Source organism: Chiloscyllium punctatum, chromosome 29 (genome assembly GCF_047496795.1).
Source record: "Chiloscyllium punctatum isolate Juve2018m chromosome 29, sChiPun1.3, whole genome shotgun sequence".
Taxonomy (NCBI): Eukaryota; Metazoa; Chordata; class Chondrichthyes; order Orectolobiformes; family Hemiscylliidae; genus Chiloscyllium; species Chiloscyllium punctatum.
The window spans coordinates 35205289-35218628 of NC_092767.1; positions in this window are offsets into that span (position 1 = coordinate 35205289).

Genomic DNA, 13340 nt, shown 5'->3' on the forward strand with positions numbered 1-13340 from the left:
GTTTCCTTCCCCAACCTATGCATCCTCCATCTTGTCTAATCGCGTTGTAATTGCCTTTCCTCCAGCTGTAGCTCTTGCCTTCTGGTGTGTACCTATCCCTTTCCATAGCTAAAGCAAACATAACTGAATCGTGGCATGACAGCTCAGAGGTTACCACAGCTGCCTCACAGTGCTGGGGACCCGATTCAGTTGAAGCCTTGGAGCCCATGTGGAGTTTGCACATTCTCCCAATGTCTGCATGGGTGTTTGTCGTGTGCTCCAGTTTCTTCCCACAGTCCAAAGATGTGCAGGTTAAATGGATTAACTACAGTAAATGTGTGATTACAGGATAGGACAGCGAGCTGGGTTTGAGTCAGTGCAGACTCACTGGGCCAAATGGTCTTTTTCCACATTGTAGAGATTCTGTGATCGGGAATTCTTCCAATTAGTATCCTCATCTCACCCATTTTCAGCTGTTCCTTCAACAGTCCTCCATTTATCATACAAAGTCACAGCAATATTAGCAATTTTACATCATTCAGCTACATTCACAATTCCTTCCAGAATAAGGCAGCTCACAAGGCGCTTACAGCAGGACCTGGACAACATTGTGTGGCAGGTAGTACTTACTAATGAAGAAGTAACCATTTCCAACAAGAAAATATTCAACTGTCTGATTATTGAGAGTGTGGCAGAGACTAGATACTGAGTGACTGTCAAATTCTGTCCACCATTTACACATTAAAAGGTAGATGCAAGTGATGGAAGTTTGAAGTTTCCTTCCACAAATGGAAAATGATATTTGATCAGTTGTTAACTCTCAAGTGAAAACTAAGATTTCTGTTAAGCAAAAGTACTGAGAGATGGAGAACGAAGGCAGTTAAAAGGGACTGAGCTGCAGATCAGCCAGGATCACAGTGGAAGAGGAACATGCTTGTAACATTAAACTCCCTCCTACTCTTTCCATGTTCCCAACTAGAAGGACACTCAAGAAGCTCCAGAAGAGCAGCCTGCCTGATCGGCATCTCGGACACGTTATCATCCACTGTACCTGAACTCTAGCTGTAAGACTGATCCTCAGAATGCATTCCAGCAACTCATTAAAAACACACTCCAACAGTACTAACCAACCAACTCCACATCCTATCCCAACAGGAAAAACAAAGGACATGCCATCCCACCACGGACATGCTATTCAGTTCCTTCATTCTGTCGGATTAATATCCTGGAATTCCTGACACCTTCATCACTGCGACAGGTGAATATCAATGGGAAGGCCGATGAACATCATCTCAGGGAAACTGGGGCTGGACAATGGGCGGCACGGTGGCACAGTGGTTAGCACTGCTGCCTCACAGCGCCAGAGACCCGGGTTCAATTCCCGCCTCAGGCGACCGACTGTGTGGAGTTTGCACGTTCTCCCCGTGTCTGCGTGGGTTTCCTCTGGGTGCTCCGGTTTCCTCCCACAGTCCAAAGACGTGCAGGTCAGGTGAATTGGCCATGCTAAAATTGCCCGTCGTGTTAGGTAAGGAATAGATGTAGGGATATGGGTGGGTTGCGCTTCGGTGGGGCGGTGTGGACTTGTTGGGCCGAAGGGCTGTTTCCACACTGTAAGTAATCTAATCTAATCTAAAATAAATGTGGCCTCACAGTACGGCTCACTCCAGGAGAATAAAGAGGAAGAGAATAAATCAGTGTCTGAGTGGTTATGCCGAAAACTATCAGAGCTGGCTTCAGATTTTACAGGTTAATGTAAAACATGAGCAATTATGGAGGTTTAAAACTTGCCAAGCACGGGCGTGTAAGGGATAATAGTTAGAAATGGACAGAATGAACACAAGACCCAAGGAGGAAACTGGGTGTGGGAACAAACACAGACTTGGGGTTTTAGTGGAACATTTCCGCTTAAAATCTTAAGTTAAAAAAAGGAAGCAATTCTTTTCTCATTCTGATCTTGTTTTGCACGTTCAAATGGAGTCATACAGCATGGAAACAGACCCTTTGGTCCAATTTGTCCATGCCAACCAGATATCCTAAATTAATCTACTCCCATTTGACAACACTTGACTCACATCCCTCTAAAATAATGCTGTTCATCTACAGGGTGCCTTTTAAATGTTGTAATTGAAGCAGCCTCCACCACTTCCTCTGGCAACTCATTCCATATACGCACCAATCGCTCCGAGAAAAAGTTGACCCTTAGGTCCCTTTTACAGAGGAGCCTTGATTATCCGACATTCGATGAATCGAACTTCAGATGTTCCTGAAATTAGATCCCGATGTGTGGCTAACTATGTTATCGGGCATTCAATTAACTGAACAAAATACTCCCCGCCTGTGTCCTATGGATAATGGAGGTTCCTCTGTATATCTTTCCCCTCTCACCCTCAACCTATGCCCTCTAGTTCTGGACTCACCCAACCGAGAGAAAAGACCTTGTCTGTTTACTCTTTCCATGTCCCTCATGATTTTATAAACCTCTATCAGGTCACCCCTTAACCTCCCATGCTCCAGGGGATTGAAAACCATCTGCCACTTTTCCAGTCTATCTATATTCTCCTGTATTCTCTGACTGTCCCTTATGCTTTCTGCTACTCCACCAATCTTCATGTCATCTGCAAACTTGCTGATCATACCAACAGTGCCCTCTTCCAGATCATTTATGTACATTACAAGCAACAGTGGCCCCAGCACTGACCCCTGTGGAACACCTTTCTCTATTTCGAGAAACTCCCTTCAACTACTACTCTCTGTCTCCTGTTGCTCAACCAGTTCTTTATCCACCGAGCTAGAACATCCTGCACACCATGTGACTTCACTTTCTCCATTCATCTACCATGGGGAACCTGATCAAATGCCTCACTAAAGTCCATGTATATGACATCAACAGCCCTTCCTTCATCTCTCAGCTTGGTCACATCCTCAAAGAACTCTATTAAATTGGTAAGGCCCGATCTCCCCCTCACAAAACCATGTTGCCGATAACTGATAAGCCCATTCTTTTCTAAGTATAAATAGATCCTATCCCTCAGTTTCTTCTCCAGCAACTTTCTCACCACTGACATCAGGCTCACTGGTCTGTAGTTACACGGAATATCCCTACTAACCTTCTTGTACAGGGGGTCAACATGAGCAACCTTCCAGTCCTCTGGCACCTCATCTGTGTTTAAGGATGCCACAAAGATATCCATCAGGGCCCCAGCTATTTCCTCTCTCGCCTCCCTCAGCAACCTGGAATAGATCCCATCTGGTCCAGGGGATTTGTCCACCTTAATTACCTCTAGCCTACCCAACACATCATCCCTACTTATGATAATGTGATCCAGACTAATCAAACTTCTATCGCTAATCTCAATATTCATCATGTTCCTCTCCTCAGTGAACACTGATGCAAAATAATCATTCAGAATCTCACCCATTGTCTCAGGTTTGACACACAGCCTTCCTTCATTATCCTTTAGTGGACCAATCCTTTCTCTAGTTACCCGCTTGCTTCTTATGTAAAAAGAAAATGCTTTGAGATTCTCCTTAATTCTGCTTGCTAAAGCTATTTTATGACCCCTTTTAACCTGCTTGATTCCTCATTTAAGACTTGTCCTACTCTTCCGAAATTCCTCCAGGGCCCGTTCTATTCTTAGCTGCCTAGACCTTATGTACCTTTTCCTCTTAGCTAGTTGTACAATTTCTCCTGTCATCCACGTTTCACAAACCTTGCCCTTCCTATCCTTTGCCTTCAACAGGACATGCCTATCCTGCACTATCTTTAACCTCTCTTTGAAAGCCTCCCACATCTCAAATGTGGACTTCTCTTCAAATAGCTGTGTCCAATCCACATTTCCGAGCTCCTGCCTAATTTTGATAGAATTGGCATTGGCCCAGTTTAGTACTCATCCCTTAGGACCACTCTCTTTTCTATCCATAAGTATTCTATTCTTACAGAATTGCGGTTACTGTTCCCAAAGAAATCTCCCACCGCAACTTCTACCACCTGTCCTGGCTCATTCCCCAGTACCAGGTCCAATATGGCCCCTGTATGAGGAAAACCGTGTCTTGCAAATGTAATTGAGCTTTTTGAAGAAGTTACCTAAAAGGTGGATGAGGGCAGAGCAGTAGATGTTGTTTACTTGGACTTTATTAAAGTCCTTGACCAGGTTCCACAAAGTAGACTAATTAGTGAAGTTCGATCACATGGGATTCAGAGTGATCTTGCCACTTGGATACAAAACTGGATTAACGTCAGGAGACAGAGTGACAGCAGAGGATTGTTCTCCCATAGATGGCAGTATGTCAGGAGTCTGCATTCTGTTGCTGCTGTCCTTGGAAAATAGATGCTGAGTTGTTGCAACTGACAGTATCTGGAGTAAGTTGAGGCCGAGACCATGGAGTCCCTGGTGCTGCAGCCTGCCTGCCGAGAAGCACTTGAACCTGGGATTCTCTGATGCTTTTACTGCCTTTGGAAGCCTGGTGGCCTGTATTTTTCCTCGGTGAGTTGAATACTGCTGTAAAAGCACCTCCTATGCTGGGGAGAAAATGCTGAGGATTGGTGCCTACAGCCTCGACCTTAGGTGTGTAGCCTGGAGGGAACCAAACTTGGTACTTGCTGTCACTGCTGCTGCTGCCCTGAGGAGCCTGATGGTCTGCAATTCTATTCTCCGGTGCCTGGAAGATGTGTTTCTGGAGCCTGGATGTCTTCTTCAGTTTGGGGATTCTTGGGGGGGGGGGCTGCTGAACACTTACAATGAGTGGCTGTATGTTGGAGTCTGGGACATGGAACTATTTGGAGCCTGGACAATCGCCTTATTGCTGCTGCTTTGTGACTGTAACCTATTTGCTGCCAGTGACTCTTGCTCAGGGCACTGGGGAACAATTGCTTTACACCTGTGGTTTGGGTAGCAGGTCAGGGCATGGTTGCCTGGGTGACTGGACTGGCAGGTCAAGCCTAACAGGTCTCTCTCAGTTTCTTTCACTGTCTATTTATGTGAGGGGAGGTGTTGATCTTGGTTTGGGAGCGGCGATGGCAATCACAGGACTCTGTAAAACAATACCCAGGGTGGGGCCTAGTCATTCTTACGTGGGGGTGGATGCATCTTCCACCTCCCCCACCAGCCCCTCCCAGGGCCTCGTCACCCTTTCCTTATTTAACAAACCAGCTCAGGACGAAATGTTACACTCACCCCAACATGACCATTAAGACCTGTCAGCGGCCTTGGTGGGGCTAGTCTGGTTCCCCACCATTGTCACTACATCAAAGATGGATGGGAAGGCAGTGTTCTTCCTGAAGACTGAGCAGGTGGTGCAACTCACCCTGGAGAAGGGCCTTACTGTCGCTAAGATGGTATTGCCTGTTGACCCTCTGGAGGTAATTTCCCAGAGGGTTATTTTGATGAACATCCTGCCCTTTGTTCCAATTGATTTCCTTCCATCACACATTCACCAGCTCAGGAAGATATGTTGGGTATGGTGTCAGTACTGCTTGGTCTGAAGGAGGTCTTTGCTTACAAGGCAATCTAGTCAGTGAAGGCTGTGCGGTGTCATGCTTGCAAGGAGGTGGGACTACTCTGGAGGAATTGGCCTGCCTTGAAGACCGCTGCCAATACCCAAGCGACCAATCAAGAAGCTGTGAGTGAGCAGATGGTGCCTCCATTTGCTGTGCCCTCTGTGTGTGGAGGGGGAAGAGAGTCCCTCCCCCACTCAGTAAGTTAGTTCTCATTCTTTTGTTGTTGCTGATGACACATTCATAGCTAGCCTCAACGTCAAAGGCAGCAAGCAGGCGGAGCGCAGATATCGTATCCTTCGCTCCTCAGGGAATGAATCTACACAGTTAGCCTCCTGCAAGAAATCCTGACTGTATCAGGAGACAAAGGTCCATGGCTCCTGGAGTGGTAGGGAAGGGTCTTCCTGAGTCACTGGCCTCCAATTCTGGAGGGGTGGCTATCTTGTTGGCCTCTTTTCCCAGCTGGAGATCTTGAGAGTCAAGGTGACCCAGCCATCTGCTCCAACTCATGGTTCATTTCAGAGGCTCAATGATTCACTTCATGAAGGTATATGCAGCTTAGATGGTGCATGAGCATCTAGGACAAGGAAGCATCTAGTCTTCTTCCCTCCATCAGTGAGGGGGAGCCCATCCTTCTCAGGGGACATTTAAATTGCACTCTCAGGAGGAGGGGCCGTGGAGATACCAAAAGAGCTCAGCATCGGTGGGCAAGTTGAGTGGCTTGGTAGATGCCTGGTGAAATGTCCACCCTGATTCCATTGCCATCAACTTTGTGAGGCCTGGGGTTGGAGTGTCTAGGACTGACCGTCTCTACATTTTCAGGATGTACACCTTCTGTGTTCTGAAGGCCTCAATGTGTCAGGTGTTGATCTCCGATGACAACCTGGTGTGAGTGGAGCTTGGTCTGTTCCGTGCCAGAGCAAGGTTGAGGTATTGACACTTCAACACCCTGCTGTTGGAAGACAAGCTGTTCTGGGACTTGTTTCGTTACTTCAGGACTTGTTGGAGAGGGAAACAGGGGGAGCTTCCCCGCCTTGGGGGATGTCAGCAAGAGCGGAAAATGTGTTGCTGGAAAAGCGCAGCAGGTCATGCAGCATCCAAGGAGCAGGAGAATCGTTGTTTCGGGCATGAGCCCTTCTTCAGGAATCATCCTGAAGCCCTTCCTGAAGAAGGGCTCATGCCCGAAACGTCGATTCTCCTGCTCCTTGGATGCTGCCTGACCTGCTGCGCTTTTCCAGCAACACATTTTCAGTTCTGACCTCCAGCATCTGCAGTCCTCACTTTCTCCTTGAGGATGTCAGCAAGACTCACATCAATGTCTTTTGTCAGGTGTACACATGGGCGTCGATGAAAAGGTGGAAATCCAGGATCATAGAATTGGAGAAGGAGGTGCTTGATCCAGAGTTATGTTGTGGTCAGCCTGACATGGACCTGGCCCTATGGGATGGTACATGAAGAGCAGAAGGCTGTACCCCAGGATCTGGATCCCTTTGGGTCCTGAAGTGTGGACATGAGTTTGTGAGTCCAGTTCCATTGGGATCTTGACCGTGGCTCCCATTTCTTCTACTCGCTGGAAAAAAGGCACGGGCTCCACCAGCAGCTCCTTGTGCTGCGAACTGATGATGATCCCTTGTTTCAGATTAAGGGCCCAAGTCAGGGTCTATTCCTGCTCTGTTCTCTCCAGATCTGTCCAGCGAGGAAGCTGACAAGGTTCTGTGGGACAACCTGCCGCAGGTCAGCTGTAACGGTGCCAAGAAGCTCGATGCCCCTCAGAGCTTGGAGGAACTAACTGGTGCCCTCCACCATTTTCCCAGCAGCAGGACCCAGGGGCTGCCTGTGGAGTTCCTCAGGGCATTCTGAGATGTCCTGGGGGGTCGGGTGGGGGTGACTATGTGTGAGTCCTGGAGGTATGGTCCTTTCTTGGGGCAGGGTCATCACCAGTGTGTTATCTAAGAAGGGGATCTCTGTTTGTTAAAGATCTGGATCATCCACAACAACATCCACTTGGGACGGAATGTGATTGATTATTCCCAAAGGATTGGCCAGTTGTGTACCTTTCTCTCCTTTGATCAGGGAACGATGCTCAACAGAGTGAATCGAGAGTATGTGCTCAGGACACTGTGAGCTTTTGTATTCGGAATGTGCAGGTCACTCAGACCTGACTCTGTACACTGCCGCAGGGTGTCCAGTAAAGGTTAACAGGTCCCCGAAGGCAGCCTTGTGCTTTGGGAGAGCAGTGGGTCAGGCCTGTCCCCTGTATGAGCCGGTTTTCCTCTCTCTGCATGGTCCCACTCCTGTATATTTTGCATTAAGCTGCTTTCAGGTATGGCTCTGCATGGGCTGGGTCTCGAGCTGAGATTTCTCGGTGTACACTGATGACTCGCTCCTCATGTTCACACAGCTGCGGAGGAAGGGAAAATGCAAGGAGGTCCACTCAGCAATTTCCTCTGCAAGGATCACCTGGAGCAAGGTGCTTGGACCGTTTGGTCGGACCGTGACAGATGGACACCCTGTCAGATGAGCTCCGGTACTTCACGGGGAATACCACTCACCTCCTCGATCTGGGAGTCCATCTTTGGCCAGCTGAGGAATCCTGGCTGGCAAATTGGCCCATGTTGGAGACCCAGGTAACCACTCGCCCAGCACAGAAAACAGGACTGCTCCCTGAATGTTGTCCTACAGGGCATGAGTGACAGCCAGAAACCAGCTGGTGGCTGCCATGTTGGGTACCGGCTGGTCACCTTGGCCCCTCCCCCTAGCTTTGTCACCTCCATCCAGATAAAACTCATCGGGGTTTTTCTGGGCCTAGAGGGTAACACCGGGTCACTGCTGTGGTTCTGAGTCTCCTGCTTGAGGAGAGTGGTCAGGTGCTGGTGTGACTTTGTACCCATAACTTTCCACCTTCAGACCCTGCAGCGATACCTTCACGTCGAGCCTCCTCCAAGGTGGTGGGCCCTGATCATGTATTACTTCTGTCTGGTGTGCGACCTCTGTTAGGACATGTAGTTCCTTTCCGAGCAGTGGTCCCAGACTCGGGTCTTGTTCCAGGAATTGCCTGTCTTCTACCTGGACCTGATCACAGTCTGGGATACAGTCGGCTCACACGAGAGCTCTCCCTCTATGGAAGTATCGGCTCTCATCAGGGAACCGCTGCTCGGGAACAGGTTCCTCCTTAAACATGGATTGTGCTGGCTGAGGGAGGAAAGAACTTGGGATGCAGGGTTGGATGGCAGAGGAGCAGGCCTGTTAACGCCGGCACAAATGACTGCAAAGGTATCAGTCCATCTCCAGTTCACGATCGGAGCTATCCATAACCTCCAGACAAGGCACTCGGCCGTGACAACTCATACACACTCGAGGTGACTCAGGCATGTGGTGGGCTTCCTGAAGAACTTCTACCTTCTTGTCCATCCAGAATTCAAGATTGGGCCCATTCCACGGACCCTCCCTTGTACCGAGGTGCCCCACTATCTGAGCATTCTCAGGGATATCCTCCTTTAACTGGTTTGTTAACCATCGTGAGTCACCTTTTCCTTTTGCTGTTTGCACCTTGGAGGGATCTGTGTATATTCTATACCTTACCAAGACTGGTACACAGGGAAATCTGGAGGCTCAAGAGCCCACAGGATCCTGTTCCTCAGGAACGGAAGGAGGTGACTCACTCCTGACCTGCATGTTATCCTGGCAGAGAAAGATAATTGGCTTCTTCCAAGCAGAAATATATGAATGAGTTGCAGGAGTGGGCCAATCAATAAAATCTTGGCTGATCTGATTGTGACTCTTCATTCTATTTTACAGAGTTTCCTCTCTCTCCAGCTTCTGCTTTGTTGGTCAGGTTACAGATCTAGATGTTGTAACTACAGTCACCATGACTTATCAGGAGTGGGTCACTAAATCCTCTGGTCTTCCTGAATGTCCACTGCAGCTTTGGAGTGACATGGTGGCTCAGTGGTAGCACTGCTGCTTCACAGTACCTGGCAGGGGAGATGACATGATCAGTGCGGTGGCACTCCCAGGACGAAGCTCGATCAAGTGTCTGTTCTTATCAGGACAGGGGTCGAGTTGTGAGTCATCAGAGCTAGTGGAGATCATCGCTGGATCGTGCTTGGACGTTGGAGGATCGTTTGGTTGTGCTGACCTGCTCTTGGTGGATCTTCATGCTGGCTTCAGCCTAACGCCAATTCAGGGACCAGCCAACCTCAGAGCTATGGCCCTGGGCAGGGGGTTCGAAACACAGTCCGGGTGACTGTGAAGAAGGTAGAGGATTGTACACCGGTCGACCGTACCCTGTTTATTAAGAAAGTACTGTTGGGATGCTGTGGGTTTGCAAAAGTGGACGTGAACTGCCTGCAGGATTTCCCTGGGGCAGGCTACTTTGATGTGACCTTCAGAAGTGTGAAGCAGTGTGAACAGCTCCTGAAGGTCTTCAAGGAGAAGGAAGGGGAGCTGCTGTTTTCCATCTTGTCGACGACCCCATTGTGTGTGCTTCCTGCACAGAGGAATCGGGTTGTTACAATGCATATGTAAAAACCCTATGTTCCAGCGGCTGAAGTCCTGACCTTCCTGGGAAGGTACGTCCAAGTTGAGGGAGAAGCCACTGATGTGATCAACCCCTTTGGGATCTGGACCAGTAAGCGACAGGTCAGGGTAACTCTGAGGGCCGATGATAGTGGGAACATCCTCCACCCACCCTCGAGCTTCGCAATTGGAGGGAGCAGAGGCTACCTGCCATATGCAGGGCAGCTGAAAGTGTGACGAACCTGCGGGAAGTCGGGACACGTGGCGGCGGATTGCAAAGTGACCATCTGCAGGAACTGCAAACAGGAGGGTCACTTGACAAAGGACTGTCGGGAGGAACAGAGCTGCAACCTGTGCGGAGAGGCGGGCCACATGTACAAGGCCTGCCCAAGACGGGGGGGCCCCACTTACGCACAGATGGCTGGAGGTGGCAATGTGAGCCGTGGACCCCCAAAGCCCAGTAAGGTCCACCCGGACAGCAGGGAAACGGAGTCTGGTGACACCCAGAAAGAAGAACAGGCTGGAGTGGAGGAGGCGGCAGCCAGCGGAGAGACACAGCAGCTGATCCTAGCTCTAGCCGGGCAGATGGAAGAAATGGAGGAGGAGGTAATCAAGCAGGCAGAGGAGTGGATACCTGTTAAAAACAGGAAGAGGAAATCTTGCCAGGCCCCCAAAGTCTCCCAGCAAAAGGGGAAAAGACAGCTGCACGAGGGAGGGACGGCCAGCTCTTCGGAGGGGGAAGATGGACGCAAAGAAGGCCATCACCACCAGAAGGAGAGACAGAGCGTCGTAGGTAAAGAGGAAGGCATTTCCTCCAAACCAGGAAACAATGGACCCCCTGAAGTCCACCCTCCACCCAGTGAGAACCAGGGGGTACCCACTGCCCCACAACTACAGGCAACCGAGAGCTGTGATCCTCTGACAGTCCCATTGTCAGACACAGAACTGGACAGTGAGGACCCTTGCCTTGGCTCAATGACACCAGAGCGGGTAAATGACCCCAGTGAGGAGCTGGATAGCTACCTCAGCCCAGTTTATGCTCACCATGGCGATGTAGACAGCTACCCCAGAGACAGGACAGTCAAATGGACAATGGTAACCCCATAAACTGGGGGTTAAAGAAGTTTCCTTTGCTTTCATATAACAGGGCACCCACTCAGTAGGTGGGTTCCGCTGAAGCCACAGCCAAATACCAAGAGACTGGATAGTTAATAAAGGTAACTGTAAATAGGATAACTATAAATTCGATTAATTCAATCTGTTCTTTGTAATGTTAAGACATGCAATGTATATATCTATGAACGACATGGCAAATTGTACAAGTACCAAAGATATATTTCTGTGAATAAAGTATATTTTGAAATAAAAATGCTGCTTCACAGCACCAGGAACCCAGGTTCGAGTCCACCCTTGGGGACTGTCTGGATGGAGTTTGCACATTCTCCGTGTCTGTGTGGATTTCCTACCACAGTCCAAAGGTGTGAAAGTTAAGTGGATTGGCCATACTATATTGCTTATTGTGTCCAGGGATGTGCAGGCTCAGTGGGTTTGCCATGGGGCATGCAGGGTTACAGGTTTGGGGGTGGTGGCATATTCTTCAGAGGGTCAGTGTGGACTTGATGGACTTGAAGGGGGGTGATAAACTGCCCCGTGTTTACCGTGGAGCAAGGCCCACATCGGGAGAGCCAGCAGTATCCATTTTAAAGCAACAGTATTCATTTTAAGACAGCAGCTGCCAGCCTGACCACATGATCGGGAGAAGGGGGGCCCAAAGACAGATCCGAATACACACCGGACCAGACACTAGTCAGGACTCCAGACAATGGTCATGACTCACAGATCGAAACCCACCTTATAATCTCGTCAAGGTTCCAACTGACACACACCCATAACCTGATCATGCAAAACAGTCCTACACAAAAGGCAAACACCAAACGAACAGGATGAATCTAACAGACACTTTGGAAATAACAAAGTGGGGTGCTAGCCTCCAGCCCTCACGGAGAGACAAGCAGATAGCACCCGGACCCATTTACGTAAAGATAAACAGCACACCTTTTGTGTATGCTGCCGACTCTCCGAGGACGGCAGGAAGCTTGACATTCACACATACTCCAGCCATGATTACAACCATTCACACTCATTCATACCCAATCTCCTACATCCTGACTCATGTAGTATATAACTTGTAACATCGCACGGGGAACGGGAGAGCGATCGAGATTCGGACCTCGGTTGGTCTCCGCCGGCGTTAAACACTTTAATAAAATTACCGATTGTCGAACCGCTCTCTGGGCTCGGACTGAGATCATTTCATCCGCGCTAACAGACTGAATGGCCTGCTTCCACACTGAAGGGATTTTATGATTTGAGAACACAACCTTGAGGAAAGGAGAATTAAATCAAATACCTCTCAACTCAAAGTTAGAAGCCTGGTCTAAATCAATAACAGTCGAGGGGAATCCTCATGTTACTGAACACATGATCAGCAGAGAGTTACTAACACAGGCGTTCCACGGACAGGCACAGAACAAGTTTCAAAGATGTGTCTCAAAGCTGCTGAAATCCCCTTGGCAATCTGGATACAGAATTGGCTGGCCCATGGAAGATAGAGGCTGGTGATAAATGGGGAGTATTCAGCCTGGAGCTTGGTGAGCAATGGTGCTCCACAGGGATCCGTTCTGACACCTTTGCACTTTGTGATTTTAATAAATGATCTGGATGAGGAAGTGGAAGGGTGAAAGGGTGGATTAGCAAATTTGCTGATGACATGAAGGTTGGTGCAGTGGTGAACAGTATGGAGGGCTGTGGTAGGTTGCAATGGGGCATTCCCAGGATGCAGAGCTGGGCTGATAAGTGGCAGATGAAGTTCAACCTGGAAAAGTGTGAAATGATTCATTTTGGAAATCAAATTTGAATGTAGAATACAGGGTTAAAGGCAGGATTCTTGGCAGGAACAGAAGGATCTTGATGTCCATGTCCATAGATCCCTCAAAGTTGTCACCCACGTTGTTGGATTGTTAAGAAGCTGTATGGTGTGTTTGCTTTCATTAGCAGGGGGATTGAGTTTAAGAGCCGTGAGGTTATGCTGCAGCTCCACAGAGCCCTGGTTAGACCATACTTGGAATATTGTGTTCAGTTCTGGTCGCCTCATGATAAGAAGGATATGGAAGCTTCCGGAAAGGGTGCAGTGAAGATTTATCAGGATGCATGCCTGAACTGGAGGGCATTTCTTATGAAGAAATGTTGAGGGAGCTCGGGCTTTTCTTATTTGAGCAAAGAAGGATGATAAAGTTGTGCAAGATGATGAGAAGCAATGAAAGACTGGATAGGCAGAGACTTTTTCCCC